Genomic DNA, 17,770 nt, shown 5'->3' with positions numbered 1-17,770 from the left:
CTTCTCCGCCTCTATCGCGCCTTAGTGCGCTCGAAATTGGATTATGGAAGCATAGTCTACTCCTCTGCTCGGCCGTCTATTCTTCGGCGTCTCGACTCTATCCACCACCGTGGATTACGTTTAGTGTCTGGAGCTTTTTACACCAGCCCTGTGGAAAGCCTTTATGCTGAGACTGCTGAACCTCCGCTGTCCAATCGGCGGGCAGTCCTTCTGAGTCGTTATGCTAGCCATCTGTCTTCCATGCCTGCTAATCCAGCCCATAACCTTTTTTTCGACGCCTCCTTTGATGTCGGGTATGCAGGCCGCTCCTCCTCCCTACTACCCCCGGGAGTCCGCTTCCGTCAACTGCTCCATTCTCTTTCCTTCCGCTTTCCTAAAACCTTCTTGACAACTTGGGGTACAGCACCGCCTTGGCACCGTCCCCGGATCGACTTGCTCCGAGACCTATGTCAATTTCCCAAAGATGGTACCCCTACACTTGTTTACCGTCGGGCATTTGCTGCTCTATGTGCACAAATGACGGAAGCCACATTTATTTACACCGATGGCTCGAAAACATCGTTAGGTGTAGGGAGTGCCTATATTGTTGGCGACACCCCAAATCACTTTCGGCTTCCCGACCAGTGTTCGGTTTATACTGCAGAGCTTTACGCTGTTCTCCAGGCTGTCCACTACATCCGCCGCCATCAGCGGATACAGTACGTAATCTGCTCAGATTCTCTCAGCTCTCTCCTAAGTCTCCAAGCTCTTTACCCTGTGCACCCTCTGGTCCACCGGATTCAGGACTGTCTGCGCTTGCTCCACCTGGGGGGCGTCTCAGTGGCGTTCCTCTGGCTCCCGGGACACGCTGGTATCTGTGGAAATGAGGCGGCCGATATAGCGGCCAAGGCTGCAGTCTCTCTTCCTCGGCCAGCTCTTCAGTCTCTTCCGTTTACCGATCTACGGAGCGGTTTATGTCGCCAAGTTACTCATTTATGGCATGCGCATTGGTCAACACTTCCCCACAATAAATTGCGGGAAGTGAAAGCCGTTCCTTGCGCTTGGACCTCTTCCTCCCGAACGCGTCGTCGGGAGGAGGTAATTTTAGCTCGACTCCGGATAGGGCACTGTCTTTTTAGTCATCGACATCTTTTAAGCGGTGATCCTCCCCCACTCTGTCCCCACTGCTCTCAGCTGTGGACGGTCAGACACCTTTTAATTGAATGCCCCTATTTTAATCCGTTACGCTCCCGTCTACAGCTATCGCCTGATCTATCGTCGATTTTAGCAGATGACACGCGCTCAGCTGACCGCGTTCTACAGTTTATTAGTGACAGTGAAATGACGTCAGTCATTTGAAGCTTTTTTTTTGTGGACAACCAACCCCTTTCTATAGTGGACTTTTAAGCATTCCTTCTGCCTTTAGTTTCTCCAATTTTCTGACTATGTTTCCATTGCTGCTGATTTTAAATTTCGTTTTTTTCCTGTTTTCTACGTCACGGGCTGGGCGCTAATGACCATAGAAGTTTTGCGCCCTAAAACCACAAACAAAAAAAAAAAAAAAAAAAAAAGATGTACACTATGGGGGTGCGAATTGTCATCCATGAAGACGAATGCCTGGCCAATATGCTACCGATAGGGTTGCACTATTAGTCATAGGATGTCATTCACGTATCGTACAGCCGTTACGGCGCCTTCCATGACCACCAGCAGCGTACGTCGACCCCACATAATGCCACCCCAAAACAGCAGGGAATCTCCACCTTGCTGCACTCGCTGGACAGTGTGTCTAAGGCATTCAGCCTGATCGGGTTGCCTCAAAACACGTCTCCGACTATTGTCTGGTTGAAGGCATATGCGACACTCATCAATGAAGAGAACACAATGCCAATCCTGAGCGGTCCATATGGCATGTTGTCGGACCCATCTGTATCGCGCTCCATGATTTTATGGTTGCAAAGATGGACCTCGCCATGGCCGTAGGAAGTGAAGCTGCGCATCATGCAACCTATTGTGCACAGTTTGAGTCGTAACCTGATGTCCTTTATCTGCACAAAAAGCATTATTCAATATGGCGGCGTTGCTGTCAGAGTTCCTCCGAGCCATAATCCTTAGGCAGCGGTCATTCACTGCAGTAGTAGCTCTTGGGCGGCCTGAGCGAGGCATGTCGTCGACAGTTCCTGTCTCTCTATCTCCTCCATGTCCGAACAACAACGCTTTGGTTCACTCAGACACACCTGGACACTTCCCTTGTTGAGAGCCCTTACTGGCCCAAAACAAATATGCGGACGCGATCGAACCGCGGTATTGACCGTCTAGGCATGGTTGAACTACAAACACGAGCCGTGTACCTCCTACCTGGTGGAATGACTGGAAATGATCGGCTGTCGGACACCCTCCATCTAATAGGCGCTTCTCATGCATGGTTGTTTACATCTTCTGTGATACAATATCCACACTCAACGTCTATCTTCAGGAGTTCTGGGAACCGGGGTGATGCAAAAACTTTGACTTGTTTATTTTCTGCACGATTATACGAGTCCACTGGACTTACTTGCACTGAAGATGATTACCCTTATTGAAATCAATATGGAGAACCAATGACGAGGATTGCTTTGTTTGCAGGTGAAACAGTGTCTTAATGGTACAACATTTAAGTGCAGTAGAAACCTTTGAAGGGATAATTGTGCTCCGAAAGTGTAACAGGGTGAAAATGCGCGGTTGGAGGTTACAAGCATGGAGGAGGGTGGGCCACCGTCTTGTGATCGTGTCCTTCCATCCTTTTGCTAAACAAAGAGCGAGTCCCATACTCCGTGCAGCAATACACTACAGAGAGAAACTACAGAGTGTTTCATAAAGTTATACCGACCGTTCCGCATTTGACCTTATGAATCACTGGCGACAAAGTGTGCCGACATGCCTTGGGGCGTTTATTTTTCACAAAATGCGTTAACGCTGCAGCTACACTGGAGCGCCAAAGAATTTAAAAGTAACAATTACTTAAAAGCATTTGACGCTTTACAGAAATGCTTATGGAACATGCACCTTTGTTTAAAAATTGACCGCGACCAGGAAACGAACCCAAGAACACTACATGGCAGGTAAGCGTCAAAGAAACCGGTATACTGGTATAGGTATGCGTATTCAAATACAGAGATATGTAAGATATGTAAAGAAGGAGCATACGGCGCTGCAGTTGGGAACGCCTATATAAGAAAAATGACAGGCGCAGTTTTTAGATCGGTTACTGCTTCTATAATCGAAACTTATCAACATTTAACTGACTTTGAACGTGGTGTTACAGCCAACGCATAGCTACGGGACACAGCATCTCCAAGGTAGTGGGGATTTTGCAGCACGACCATTTCAGGAGTGTACCGTGAATATCCGAAATCCGGTAAAACATCAAATATCTGACATCGCTGCGGCCGGAAAAAGGTCCTGCAAGAACGGGACCAACGACGACTGAAGAGAATCGTTCATCGTGACACAAGTGCAACCCTTCCGCAAATTTCCGCAGATTTCAATGCTGGCCATAAACAAGTGTTAGCGTGCGAAGCTTTTAACGGATCGTCGATATGGGCTTTCGGAGCGGAAGGCCCACTCGTGTACCCTTGATGACCGCACGACACAAAGCTTCACGCCTCGCCTGGGCCCGTCAACATCGGACTGTTGATGACTGGAAACATGATGCCTGGTCGGACGAGTCTCGTTTAAAATTGTATCGAGCGGATGGACGTGTACATATATGGAGACAACCTCACGAATCTATGGACCCTGCATGTCAGCAGGGGAGTGTTCAAGCTGGTGAAGGCTCTGTAACGGTGTGGGGCGTGTGCAGTCGGAGTGATATGGGACCCCTGATACGTCTAAATACGACTCTTGGCAGGTGACATTTACGTAAGCATCCTTCTGATAACGTACATCCAGTCATGTCCATTGTGCATTCCGTCGGATTTGGGCTATTCCAGCGAGAAACGCGACACCCCATACGTCCAGAATTGTTACAGAGTGGCTCTTCAGAAGAGATCTCCACCCCCTCATACTCTTACGGATTTATGGACAGCCCTGCAGCATTCATGGTGTCAGTTTCCTCCAGCATTACTTTAGACATTAGTCGAGTCCATGCCATGTCGTCTTGCGTCACTTCTGCGTGCTCGCGGGGGCCCTACACGATATTACGCTGGTGAACCAGTTTCTTTGGCTCTTCAGTGTGATACAACTATGAATTACGCTAATGTAAGAAATGTATATTGACCGAAGCAACGTAAATCTGAGGACTCTCTTTCTATTAGGTTAGACGGGTTACTGATCGTTACTCATCCTGTGTAGCAGCTGTAGTGCTGTTCCGGAAAAGGCAACTCCCTCCACCACGAATGCTGCTAGCTTTTCAGTTTACAGATAGACTATACCTCCCCATCATATCCTGTTCAGTTCTGTCTTGTGAACAGACAAAATAACTTCACTGATGTATTCAGAGAGCATAGCTATTTTTATTTTATTAAGGAAGAATTTATTTGCAGTTGTTCAATGAGCTATTAAGACAAAGCTCATCAGTTGGAGCTGTCAGCTGTCTACCACGCTAAGTTTCCGTACCAAGTGTAAAATGCTGTCAATATGTATTCGATAGTGTCGGATTTCACTGTTTCCACAATCAACGACTGCAATGACACCTCCAGGCAGATTATAACTGTGTGCCGGACCGATACTCGAGCTTTTTAACAGGAGTAGGTCAACTACGTATTACACAACTTCAGATATTTCAACACAAGTCAACCAGTGCCTTACAGCATATTACAGCTCTACATATAAACATGATCAGTCCTATTCCATCGGACGTTTTTACAGCCAGCTTGCAAGATACACCCAGGACGTGTGAAAAGTGGCTCGACTCAGCGCAGCCCACTCTAGAGTTTCCAGCAGTTCCTGATTTGAAGAGATTTATCCAGTCTACCACTAACCCAATTAATGGTGAGAGAAGTGCATCAACTTTCTGGTCATTCATTAATTCACCAGCGAGTGACTACAACGTGGTTACACGGCTTTACTATATGTTAGAAATGTCAGACAGCAGCAAGATGCCACATTTACTAATCCAATCTCTTTCCAACCAATACTTGACAGGTCACTGATAACGTCATACTTATTAATTGAGCGCTTCACAGCCATCGTTAGAAGTGTATATTACATAAAAACTCACGTAACAACTGCAGATAAGTACTCATTTAATAAAGTGAAAATAACCTCGGTATATAATCACGTGATCAGTGAAGTTACTTTGTCTGCTTACGTAAGAGAACTAGACAGGAAATGGTGGGGAGATTGTCTGTACATTGGAAAACGAGCATCGCTTGGGGTGGAGGAAGTCGCCTTTTCCGGAAGAACACTAGAACTGACGTACAGGATGTCCAAGGATCTACACTCCTGGAAATTGAAAGAACAACACCGTGAATTCATTGTCCCAGGAAGGGGAAACTTTATTGACACATTCCTGGGGTCAGATACATCACATGATCACACTGACAGAACCACAGGCACATAGACACAGGCAACAGAGCATGCACAATGTCGGCACTAGTACAGTGTATATCCACCTTTCGCAGCAATGCAGGCTGCTATTCTCCCATGGAGACGATCGTAGAGATGCTGGATGTAGTCCTGTGGAACGGCTTGCCATGCCATTTCCACCTGGCGCCTCAGTTGGACCAGCGTTCGTGCTGGACGTGCAGACCGCGTGAGACGACGCTTCATCCAGTCCCAAACATGCTCAATGGGGGACAGATCCGGAGATCTTGCTGGCCAGGGTAGTTGACTTACACCTTCTAGAGCACGGGGTTGGGTGGCACGGGATACATGCGGACGTGCATTGTCCTGTTGGAACAGCAAGTTCCCTTGCCGGTCTAGGAATGGTAGAACGATGGGTTCGATGACGGTTTGGATGTACCGTGCACTATTCAGTGTCCCCTCGACGATCACCAGTGGTGTACGGCCAGTGTAGGAGATCGCTCCCCACACCATGATGCCGGGTGTTGGCCCTGTGTGCCTCGGTCGTATGCAGTCCTGATTGTGGCGCTCACCTGCGCGGCGCCAAACACGCATACGACCATCATTGGCACCAAGGCAGAAGCGACTCTCATCGCTGAAGACGACACGTCTCCATTCGTCCCTCCATTCACGCCTGTCGCGACACCACTGGAGGCGGGCTGCACGATGTTGGGGCGTGAGCGGAAGACGGCCTAACGGTGTGCGGGACCGTAGCCCAGCTTCATGGAGACGGTTGCGAATGGTCCTCGCCGATACCCCAGGAGCAACAGTGTCCCTAATTTGCTGGGAAGTGGCGGTGCGGTCCCCTACGGCACTGCGTAGGATCCTACGGTCTTGGCGTGCATCCGTGCGTCGCTGCGGTCCGGTCCCAGGTCGACGGGCACGTGCACCTTCCGCCGACCACTGTCGACAACATCGATGTACTGTGGAGACCTCACGCCCCACGTGTTGAGCAATTCGGCGGTACGTCCACCCGGCCTCCCGCATGCCCACTATACGCCCTCGCTCAAAGTCCGTCAACTGCACATACGGTTCACGTCCACGCTGTCGCGGCATGCTACCAGTGTTAAAGACTGCGATGGAGCTCCGTATGCCACGGCAAACTGGCTGACACTGACGGCGGCGGTGCACAAATGCTGCGCAGCTAGCGCCATTCGACGGCCAACACCGCGGTTCCTGGTGTGTCCGCCGTGCCGTGCATGTGATCATTGCTTGTACAGCCCTCTCGCAGTGTCCGGAGCAAGTATGGTGGGTCTGACACACCGGTGTCAATGTGTTCTTTTTTCCATTTCCAGGAGTGTATTTCCCATCTAACAATGTAGAACAGTGTGCAGAAATTTACGTAGAATCTGTCGACACGCTTTACTTGCGTTTGTGTTATTAGCAACTCATGTGTATATTCAGTAACGTACTAACACACGCCATTGAAAATAAACTGTCTCCTCGGGAGTGTGAAAGTACTGCGTCATGAGCACTGAAGAGTCGAGCTGCTGTGAAGGGTCAGTATAACTTTGTGAAACAGGCTGTAGTTGCTTTTTATGACGTGGTGCGGTAGAGAGAATGGGAAATCCCCTGCCCCATCTTCACTGTGCAGACCTATGAACCTGTGAAGGAGGGAAGTGTATGACCACAGTCAGGCGACACTCCTAAGGAAAAATGAATAGGACATTTCTGATAGGAAATTTAATGTAGTTTAATTTGGTACTGGGACACATCTCAGATATAAGCCACGGTTTTAGAGATATTCAAGAAAAACCTAAAAAAAAGTGTCCACTCCCACCCCTTCCCCGCACGTCGCCCGCCACCCGTACTACCCTCTGTTCACGTTTTTGTATGACCATCTTCTGACTGGAGGTTTGAGGGACTTCGGCCACTAACTTCTGCAATAAAATGGAACACCTACAACTGCTCAAACGATATTATTTATTGTATGGTTACCAGTTTCGCTGCTTCAGTGCACCACTATCTTCAGGCCTTCACTGACGCTGAGGGGATTAACTCCAAACGATTCGATTCCTCAGTGGTCAACATGTATGAACTGGTTTTCACATACTACCTGTCACAAAGATGTGCCTCCAGCCATAAACTACCAACTAACGGGAGAAACATTCAAAATAGAATGTTCTATTTTGAATGTTTCTCCAGTTAGCTGGTAGTTGATGGCTGGAGACACAACATCGTTGTTAAATAGTTTGCGAAAACCAGTTCATACATGTTGGCTACTGCGGAATCGAATACGTTTGGAGTTAATCCCCTCAGCGTCAGATAAGGCCTGAAGATAGTGGTGCACTGAAGCACCGAAACCACACAATAAATAACCTCGTAAGGACAGCTGGGTCTTTGTTGCCTGGGTGATAAGGAGGGAACAGTTTAATGAAGTGACTATTTGTTCTGGTCACTTAATGATTTAGTGTAGTTGACCAATTAAAGTATGAAAACCTAATGGTAAGGCATTTTAATTCCTTTTTTCACATCAAAGAATTCGTTATACGCCACCTATTCCTATCTCCAGTTGTGAGCTGCAGGCCGGGGGATTACCGACGTGACACCGGTGTCGGTAGGCTACAGGACACAAGGTTGGCGCCGGTGGCGACACCTACAACGTGCTGACATGAGGAAAGTTTCCAACCGATTTCTCATACACAAACAGCAGTTGACCGGCGTTGCCTGGTGAAACGATGTTGTGATGTCTCGTGTAAGGAGGAGAAATGCGTACCATCACGTTTCCGACTTTGATAGAGATCGGATTGTAGCCTATCGCGATTGCGGTTTGTCGCATCGCGACATTGCTGTTCGCGTTGGTCGAGATCCAATGACTGTTAGCAGAATATGGAATCCGAGGGTTCAGGAGGGTAATACGGAACGCCGTGCTGGCCTCGTATCACTAGCAGTCGAGATGACAGACATCTTATCTGTAACGGATCGTGCAGCCACGTCTCGATCCCTGAGTTAACAGATGGGGACGTTCACAAGACAACAACTATCTGCACGAACAGTTGGACGACGTTTGCAGCAGCATGGAGCATCAGCTCGGAGACCATAGCTGCGATTACCCTTGACGCTGCATCACAGACAGGAGCGCCTGCGATGGTGTACTCAACGACTAACCTGGGTGCACGAATGGCAAAACGTCATTTTTTCGGATGAATCCAGGTTCTGTTTACAGCATCATGATGGTCGCATTCGTGTTCGGCGGCATCGCGGTGAACGCACATTGGAAGGGTGTATTCGTCATCGCCATACTGGCGTATCACCCGGCGTGATGGTATCGAGTGCCATTGGTTACACGTCTCGGTCACCTCTTGTTCGTATTGACGGCACTTTGAACAGTGGACGTTACATTTCAGATGAGTTACGACCCGTGGCTCGACCCTTCATTCGATCCCAGCGAAACCCGACATTTCAGCAGGATAATGCACGACGGCATGTTGCAGTCCCTGTAGTGCCTTTCTGGATACAGAAAATGTTCGACTGCTGCCCTGGCCAGCACATTCTGCAGGTCTCTCACCAATTGAAAACGTCTGGTCAATGGTGGCCGAGCAACTGGTTCGTCACAACAATCCAGTCACTACTTTTGATGAACTGTGGTATCGTGTTGAAGCTGCATGGGCAGCTGTACCTGTACACGCCATCCAAGCTCTGTTTGACTCAATGCCCAGGAGTATCAAGGCCGTTATTACGGCGAGAGGTGGTTGTTCTGGGTACTGATTTCTCAGGATCTATGCACCCAAATTGCGTGAAAATGTAATCACATGTCAGTTCTAGTATTATATATTTGTCCAATGAATACCCGTTTATCATCTGCATTCCTTCTTGGTACAGCAATTGTAATGGCCAGTAGTGTATTTTAACAGATAGACCTATATCCCGAATGTAGCAACTTTCACAATGCATTGTTTCACAGCAAATACGCGCTCGCTAAGTATCAAGTCGACGTTATTAGCGCGCAATGTCGCTCTGAGACTCGCAAATAACTACAGGAAAATCCGAGTAAGTACACTGTAAGCAATTAGAACGACTCGTATTTAAAAGATCGTTCAAATGGCTCTGAGCACTATGGGTCTTAACTTCTGAGGTCATCAGTCCCCTAGAACGTGGAACTACTTAAACCTAACTAACCTAATGACATCACACACATCCAGGCCGGAGGCAGGATTCGAACCTGCGACCGTAGCGATCGCGCGGTTCCAGACTATAGCGCCTAAAAGAAAGTCATAGTACGTTAAAACAAATACATGACTTTAAAACTAACCATGGCTGACTTGTAAATAACTATTCAAAATCCGAAGTAAATACACGTCTCCGCAGTCCGCATAAATCTCACCACATCAAGATGGGATGACGCACAGCGAAATCCTAGAGCGATGGTTCTCTCTCTTTCTGCAGAGCTGCTCTTATCTATCCGAAAAGTCGAACGTCTCTGTACCCGACATACATTACGTGATCAAAAGCTTCCGGACAACCCCAAAAAATATGTTTCTCGTATTAGGTGCATTGTCAATAGACGTCGTGAGAGAGCAGAATGTGGTGCTCAGCGGAACTCACGGACTTCTAACGTGGTCAGGTGATTGGGTGTCACTTGTGTCATACGTCTGTACGCAAGATTTTCACGCTGGTAAACATCTCTAGGTCCACTGTTTCCGATGTAGTAGTGAAGTGGAAACGTGAAGTGACACGTACAGCACAAGAACGTATAGGACGACTTCGTCTGTTGACTGACAGCGACCGCCGACAGTTGAAGAGGGTCGTAATGTGTAATAGGCAGACATCTATCCATATCATCACACAGGAATTCCAAACTGCATCAGGATCCACGGCAAGTACTATGACAGGCGGGAAGTGAGAAAACTTGGAGTTCATGGTCGAGCCGCTTCTCATAAGCCACAAACGACGCCGGTAAAAGCCAAACGACGCCTCACTTGGTGTAACGAGCGTAAACATCGGACGATTGAACACTGGAAAAACATTGTGTGGAGTGACGAACCACGGTATATAATGTAGCGATCCGATGACATGTGGGTATGGGGAATGCCCAGTGAAACGTCATCTGCGAGTGTGTGTAGTGCCAACAGTAGAATTCGGAGGCCGTGATGTTACGGTGTGGTCGTGTTTTTCATGGAGGGGCCTTGCACCCCTGGTTTTTCTGCGTGTCACTATCACAGCACAGCCCTACATTGATGTTTTAAGCATCTTCTTGTTTCGCACTGTCGAAGAGCAATTCGGGGATGGTGATTGCATCTTTCAACTCGATCGAGCACCTGTTCATAATGCACGGCATGTGGCGGAGTGATCACACAACAATAACATCCCTGTGATGGATTGGCTTGCACAGAGTCCTGTCCTGAATCTTATAGAACACATATGAGATGTTTTGGAACGTCGACTTTATACCAGGCCTCACCGACAGACGTTGATTCCTCAGTGCAGCACTCCGTGAAGAATGGGATGCAGTTCCCCAAGAAACCTTCCAGCACCTGATTGAAAGTATGCCTGCGAGAGTTGAAGCTGTCATCAAGGCTAAGGATGAGCCAACACCATATTGAATTCCAGCATTACCGCGGAGGGCGTCCCGAACTTTTAAGTGATTTTCAGCCAGATGTCCGAATAATTTATATCACATAGTGTGTATACACCGCTACGCCCGTAAATGCAAAATACAAGATTCAACTTGTGGGCAGCACTGGTTGCCAATAACTGTTGCAAAAACGCCCTACACGTACCCGATAAATATAGAATCCCCGCCACCCTGCACGGAACTGCACACCAGCAACATATCTTCGTAGCTGGCTGGAGAGGGAATGTGACCCTGTGACGCATCCCACGGAGTACCACCCACGTACAAGAACACACAGGGTCCGGGCTCTGACCTTTAAACGATAAGAGTAGACAGGGAATGCCAAGTACACCCACGCTTCTCCAGCTCCTGTGACCGCTGGAAGCAGGAGCACGAGAAGGCGGGCAGTATGCTACCATTCGAAGCTTTCTGCACCAGAGTGAAATGTAAGCTAAACACACTCGAATATTCATTAAATCATGCAAGTTTTCTCGCCTAGGAGGCTGGAAACGCTTTGACGTTCATATACATTACTTCCTCGACGTTTATTTCGTCACCACTCATTGATGAAAACCTTACTGATCTAAACGTTGTGTAATCATGTTACTTTGCGGTTTGTATGGCTGCTGGCCTTCGACTACTAACCAAAACGTCCTGGGTTCCGAGTTCGAAGAGAGCCACTGCTTAAATTTTGTAAGTAGGCTGTCTAGGTTTTTGTAGGCTGTTTAGGTTTTTTTTATTGGTAACGCCACCTCTGTATGAAAGTCACTGGCTGTGCTGTGTGCAGTCTGTGGCTGCTTTGCATTGTTGTAATACTCGCCATTGTAGTGTTAGGCAGCTGGCTGTGAACAGCGCGTAGCGTTGCGCAGTTGGAGGTGAGCCGCCAGCAGTGGTGGATGTGGGGAGAGAGATGGCGGAGTTTTGTAATTTGTCATGAACTGCTATATTTATATATGATGATATCAAGGTAAATACATTGTTTGTTCTCTATTAATATCTTTCATTTGCTAACTATCGCTATCAGTAGTTAGTGCCTTCCGTAGTTTGAATCTTTTATTTAGCTGGCAGTGGTGGCGCTCGCTGTATTGCAGTAGCTTGAGTAGCGAAGATTTTTGTGAGGTAAGTGATTTGTGAAAGGTATAGTTTAATGTTAGTCAGGGCCCATTCTTTTGTACGAATTATTGAAAGTCAGATTGCGTTGCGCTAACAAAATATTGTGTGTCAGTTTAAGCACAGTCTTGTATAAATTGTTCAAAGGGGACGTTTCAATTTTGGACAAAAATCATCAGCAATGTCAGACGAAAAGTTCTGGCATAACTCACCACCGCCGAGCTAACGACCTTGTCAAATCGGGCAGAGATGCGGACAGAGGTTCAAGGTATTCTCTGGCCTCTGTCTGGGAACTGCTTTTAAGAGGCAGACAATCAGCAATGATCAGCGGTATGAGGATGCAGAAGGCAATGGAAACCACTGCATTAAAGAAACTTTACGTTCATCTACAGGACATGTGGCCCGTGGCCGAAAGAATGTCATGATGATCTCTCCACTGTTAAAAGATTCCGGGGTCGACATGCATTCAGATATCTGGGACGGGACTTCCAAGGGGAGGATGACCAACGCCAGAATAACATTCTATGAGTCGGAGTGTGAAATGTTAGAAGTCTAAAGCTAGTGGTAAACCTACAAAATCTGAAAATGGAAATACAAAGGCTCAGTGTAGATATGGCTCAGTGAAGTGAAAAGGAAAGAAGATAAGGATTTTTGGTCAGATGAGTGTAAGGCAATACCAACAGCAGCAGAAAATGATATAACCGGAGTAGGATTCGTTATGAATAGGAATGTAGGGCAGAGTGTGAACTACCGTGAACAGTTCAGCGATAGGCTTGTTCTCATAAGTTTCCACAGCAAACCAACGCCGACAACGGTAGTTCAGATGTACATGCCGACATCGCAAGCAGCACATGAAGGGATAGAGAAAGTATATGAGATGAAAATCTAACAAGCTGGGGGATTCAAACGTGGTTGTCGCTAAGTGACAGAAGAGAGGGTTATGGGAGCATTTGGGCTCGGCAATAGGAATGAAAGAGGGGAAAGAATGAGTACAATAAATCTCAGATGGCAATACCGAATATTTTGTTCAAGAATCACAAGAGGAGGAAAAGAACTGGAGACATGGAAAGATTCCAACTGGATTACGTCATGGTGAGTCAGAAATTCCAAAATCAGATGTTGGATTGCAAGTTGTACCCAGCAGCAGATACAGACTATCAGAATTCAGTAATAATGAAGAGTAGATTGAAGATTAAGAGAATCGTCCAGAAGAATCAGTGTGGAGGGCAGTGGGATGCTGAGCTACCGAGGAATGACGAGAGACGTTTGAAGCTAGCTAAAGATGTGGACACTTCGGTAAGGAATACCAGAATAGGCTATTCATTTCATGAGGAGTGGAATTCAGACACAGAAACAAGGAAGGTAACTGCAAAGAAACCTCGGGTAATAGAAAAATACTTCAGTTCATCGAAAAAAGAAGTACAAAATGTTAAGGGAAAGACAGGAATAGCGGAATATAAATTCTTTAGGAGTAAAATAAATATTAAGTGCAGTGGCAACCGTCACCCAATGAGCGTAGAGATCTCGAGTTCAGAGAAATGAAAAATACGTAACAGCATTAAGCAATCCCCTGCTCCTTTGAGTCTCAACACGCTTCAGCCAGTCGCACAGAGGCAGGCAGCCAAGGCGAAATCGCTGTGGGAAAGATGTGAGAAAATAAAAAAAGAAATGATTGTCTCAGTGTACAGAAAAGTCAAAACAGCCTTCAGTGAAATTAAAAGTAAGGGTGGTAACGTTAAGAATGCAGGAAAGAGAGCGGATTGGTGTAAAGAGTATATTGAAGGGCTTCTATGACGGGGAGGACATGTCTGACGACAGGACAGAGAAAGAAACTGGAGTCGATGTGGAAGAGATAGGGGTCCAGTATTAGAACATAAAAGAGATCTGGAAGAATTAAGATCAAATGAGGTGTCAGGGACAGACAACATCCCATCAGAATGTCTAAAGTCATTGGGAAAGTCAGAACCAAACTGTTAATCAGGTTGGTGTGTAGAATTTAGAGACTGGCGACATGCCACCAGACTTTCGAAAAAATGTCGGCCACGCACTTCCGCAGATAGTGCGGTGTATCGGTCGTATAATAGCATACACCTAGGATGCACAAAACCAAACTCTAGTGCCCAACAGTATGAGGAACCTTCCTAAATGGTCAGGAAAATTAACTGAAAAAAAAGGAGTGTAGTACAACGGAATATGTCTTATTTGAGTGAATATTAATAGGTATGGCCGAATTACACATGAAACAAATGGGTAGCACACCACTTGCATAGATTTGTTAATGAGAGGATGGATCTTCTTGCTATGAGTGGAAGCAATTGGGAACTACAACAAATAGATTTATTGACTTTGGACATGAAAGTTACGAACTGACATCTAAAAACAAACCATTGACAGTCAGACAAGGAAATACAACTCAAAGAGTAACCTTGGCACAGGTGAGTCGAGAGGTTAAAACAAAACTACGTTAATAATTTGTAGGCGCGGCCAGTTACTGCAAAAGTTGTTAGCTAAATGAAGTAAGTACACAGAAAGATAGAAAGGAAAAAGCACAGAACTGCCAAAATGCTCGTTGAGAGCAACGAACTAGATACGTGACCCCATAAGGTGTCAGCTTGAATGAATCTTAATTTAACAACTTACATGATATTTTTACACGTTGTAACGAGTAGATGGATATGCCACCTGACATACTTCGGTGATAGTGAGCAGATTTGCCTACCAAAATATACAGGCTTCAAATGGCTCTGAGCACTATGGGACTTAACTTCTGAGGTCATCAGTCCCCCAGAACTTAGAACTACTTAAACCTAACAAACCTAAGGACATCACACACATCCATGCCCGAGGCAGGATTCGAACCTGCGTCCGTAGCGGTCGCGCAGCTCCAGACTGTAGCGCCTAGAACCGCTTGGCCACTTAGGCCGGCCCAAAATATACAGTATGTAATGCAAAAAAAAGAAAGCGATGATACTAGATTCTATGGTATTAACACACCCAACCCAAATCCTGCATATCAGCGAGCAAAAGGTGAACAAAACTGCTGGAAGAAACGCTTTAGTTTGGAGACAGACGCGAGTTGCGCAACCATGGCCAGCATACAACGAAAGGCTTCTAATAGGTGTCAGTGACCTGCGGCAAGAGAGACATCGAGGGGAGCAGGTAGCGGCCCAGCGCTGCCTGCGATGGAGAAATTCTTTAGAAAATTATATTGGGGAATTTCCAGATAGATACAAACAGGCCAGAGACACAGTTAAAAGAGAGACGAATTTACTGATCATGTGAAAGGTCCGTGATGCTCTCATGATGTAAGCGTGTAACTTTCAGGCGTCAGGAGCGGGCACAAATGCCCGATTGTCTGGAATAAACTCGGAAGGAGTAGAAGTGTCGATATTTTGGCACAGTTTAATGGTACACCCTTTGCGATTGGCGGGGGTAGTTTCCACGAGATGAACAGAACGCCACCATTGGTTTGAAAAGGCCGTGACGCGAAACACGAAAGGACACAGGTGGGGGACAGTATGCTATGAAAGACAGAATACCGAAAACTTCGAGGACTGTCCTCTGAATCAGCTTCAATTGTAGAACTGGGCGCATCACGCTCTTTATGACGCCAAAAGAGGAATTTTGTGTGCACACTGTGTTCACTTTGGCTGACATTCAGCTAGAAATTAGCTGAAGCATCGTTGAGCTCCGATAGTGGAGAAACGAAACAGCCACGTACTTAATTGTTCTTGCGAGAAGTGAGAGAATGTTGAAGTATACACGCTGCTCCATCTATGCACTTCTATATCGCTATATTTCCCAGACTTGGGAGGAGTGCATGTTTTCTCAGCTAACAAGAAACATAGGCCAGTTTCAGCTGATACAATCAGCAAAGATTTTGATTAGCTTTTTATAGCATTTTCAGAGGGCGAGAGCATCCATGCAGCTGACAAGATGTCACACTTAAAGGTAAATGCCACTGGCAGAGACATAAAAGTATTGGATCACCAGCTTGTGTCCACTGTAAACATGAGCAACCTTGAGTAATCTTTTGCATATCTTGTCACAAAAACTAACCATCCTCCATAGATTTGATCGTCATCCTAAATAGTACCGAACTTAGAACTGGAATCGGCTGATTTGACGTAAAATTGGGCAACTCAGACAGTGCTTCACTTTCAAGGTGTTAGAAAAATCTTGTAGAGAAGAAATGATAATTAAATGGACACCCTAGCTGCAAGCAGGCGTTGATACACTTCATTGGGGACATGTTGAAAATGTGTGCCCCGACCGGGACTCGAACCCGGGATCTCCTGCTTACATGGCAGACGCTCTATCCATCTGAGCCGCCGCGGGCACAGAGGATAGTGCGTCTGCAGGGACTTATCCCTTGCACGCTCCCCGTGAGATCCACATTCCCAACATGTCCACAACACTACATTCGTAGTGCGCCTAATAGATGTTTGCCCATCATACTCATTACTCGTGGCACATTAATCTACCAAGTCCCGTACGAGTTCGGGCATAGCGTGTGCGTTCGCACAAGAAGGTCAAAGGCCGGGAACCCATATTTTTTTAACTATATATGACGGTAGTATCTGTTCCCGAAAGAACAGCTACAGTCAATGACCATGCAGCTTTGCTAGAAATGAAATGATAATTAAATGGACACCCTAGCTGCAAGCAGGCGTTGATACACTTCATTGGGGACATGTTGAAAATGTGTGCCCCGACCGGGACTCGAACCCGGGATCTCCTGCTTACATGGCAGACGCTCTATCCATCTGAGCCACCGCGGGCACAGAGGATAGTGCGTCTGCAGGGACTTATCTCTTGCACGCTCCCCGTGAGATCCACATTCCCAACATGTCCACAACACTACATTCGTAGTGCGCCTAATAGATGTTATTTCTGCTAATCAGGACGTAATACGTTATTTTGACAACTGTCCTGTAATTGTCACGTCACGATCTACGCACAGAGGTCGGTGAGACGTCACATGAAAGACGCGAAGGGCAAAATTTACACCAAATGGTGACAGTTGACGATGGCGGAGCGTCTGATAGTTTGTTCGCAATGTTGAAGCAACTCACTATTGTTGTCAAGCAAACAAGTGAAACGATGTGCCCAAGGGTTAGCAGATTTACAGACTGAAACGGCGAATCTAAAAACCGAAAGAAATGCTGTTGTAGATGGTCTCAAATTTGAAACCAATTCTGGATTCTAAAAAGTTCACAAAGATCAGCAAAAGATGCGAACGGAAGTTAATGAACAGTTTATTGAAATACTGACAGAGGCGAGAAACTTGCGCGAACTAATTCACTCGCTTATGGCCGATCAGAAAAAGATGCGTACTGACATTGATAAGGTGCAGGATGCAGTGTCTAACATCAACCAAAGAGTTGATAATTTAGCACGTAAGGCATCTGGTAAGGCGCAACAAATCGCGGATGAACTCAACGTCAGAAAACGCATCAAGCGAGCCACGTTAAAAAGATTCGATACACGCATTGTAAGTATCTTCTCGAAAAATAAGCAGCAGTATGAACAGCTTCGCACAGAACTGACGTAGTGTATTGAGAACCGTACAGAAAGCAGTAG

The 17,770-nt window shown here is 46.6% G+C and overlaps 1 non-coding gene across 1 annotated transcript; it reads right to left on the bottom strand.

Moving 5' to 3' along the window:
- Positions 1-16,894: 16,894 nt before the first annotated feature.
- On the bottom strand, positions 16,895-16,969 carry Trnat-ugu (transfer RNA threonine (anticodon UGU)). Its single transcript has one exon. It is a non-coding gene; the product is annotated as a tRNA-Thr (tRNA).
- Between the last annotated feature and the right edge of the window lie 801 nt (positions 16,970-17,770).

The sequence above is a fragment of the Schistocerca serialis genome, chromosome 6 (genome assembly GCF_023864345.2).
Source record: "Schistocerca serialis cubense isolate TAMUIC-IGC-003099 chromosome 6, iqSchSeri2.2, whole genome shotgun sequence".
In the NCBI taxonomy this organism is placed as follows: Eukaryota; Metazoa; Arthropoda; class Insecta; order Orthoptera; family Acrididae; genus Schistocerca; species Schistocerca serialis.
This window is presented reverse-complemented; position numbering and strand designations above follow the sequence as displayed.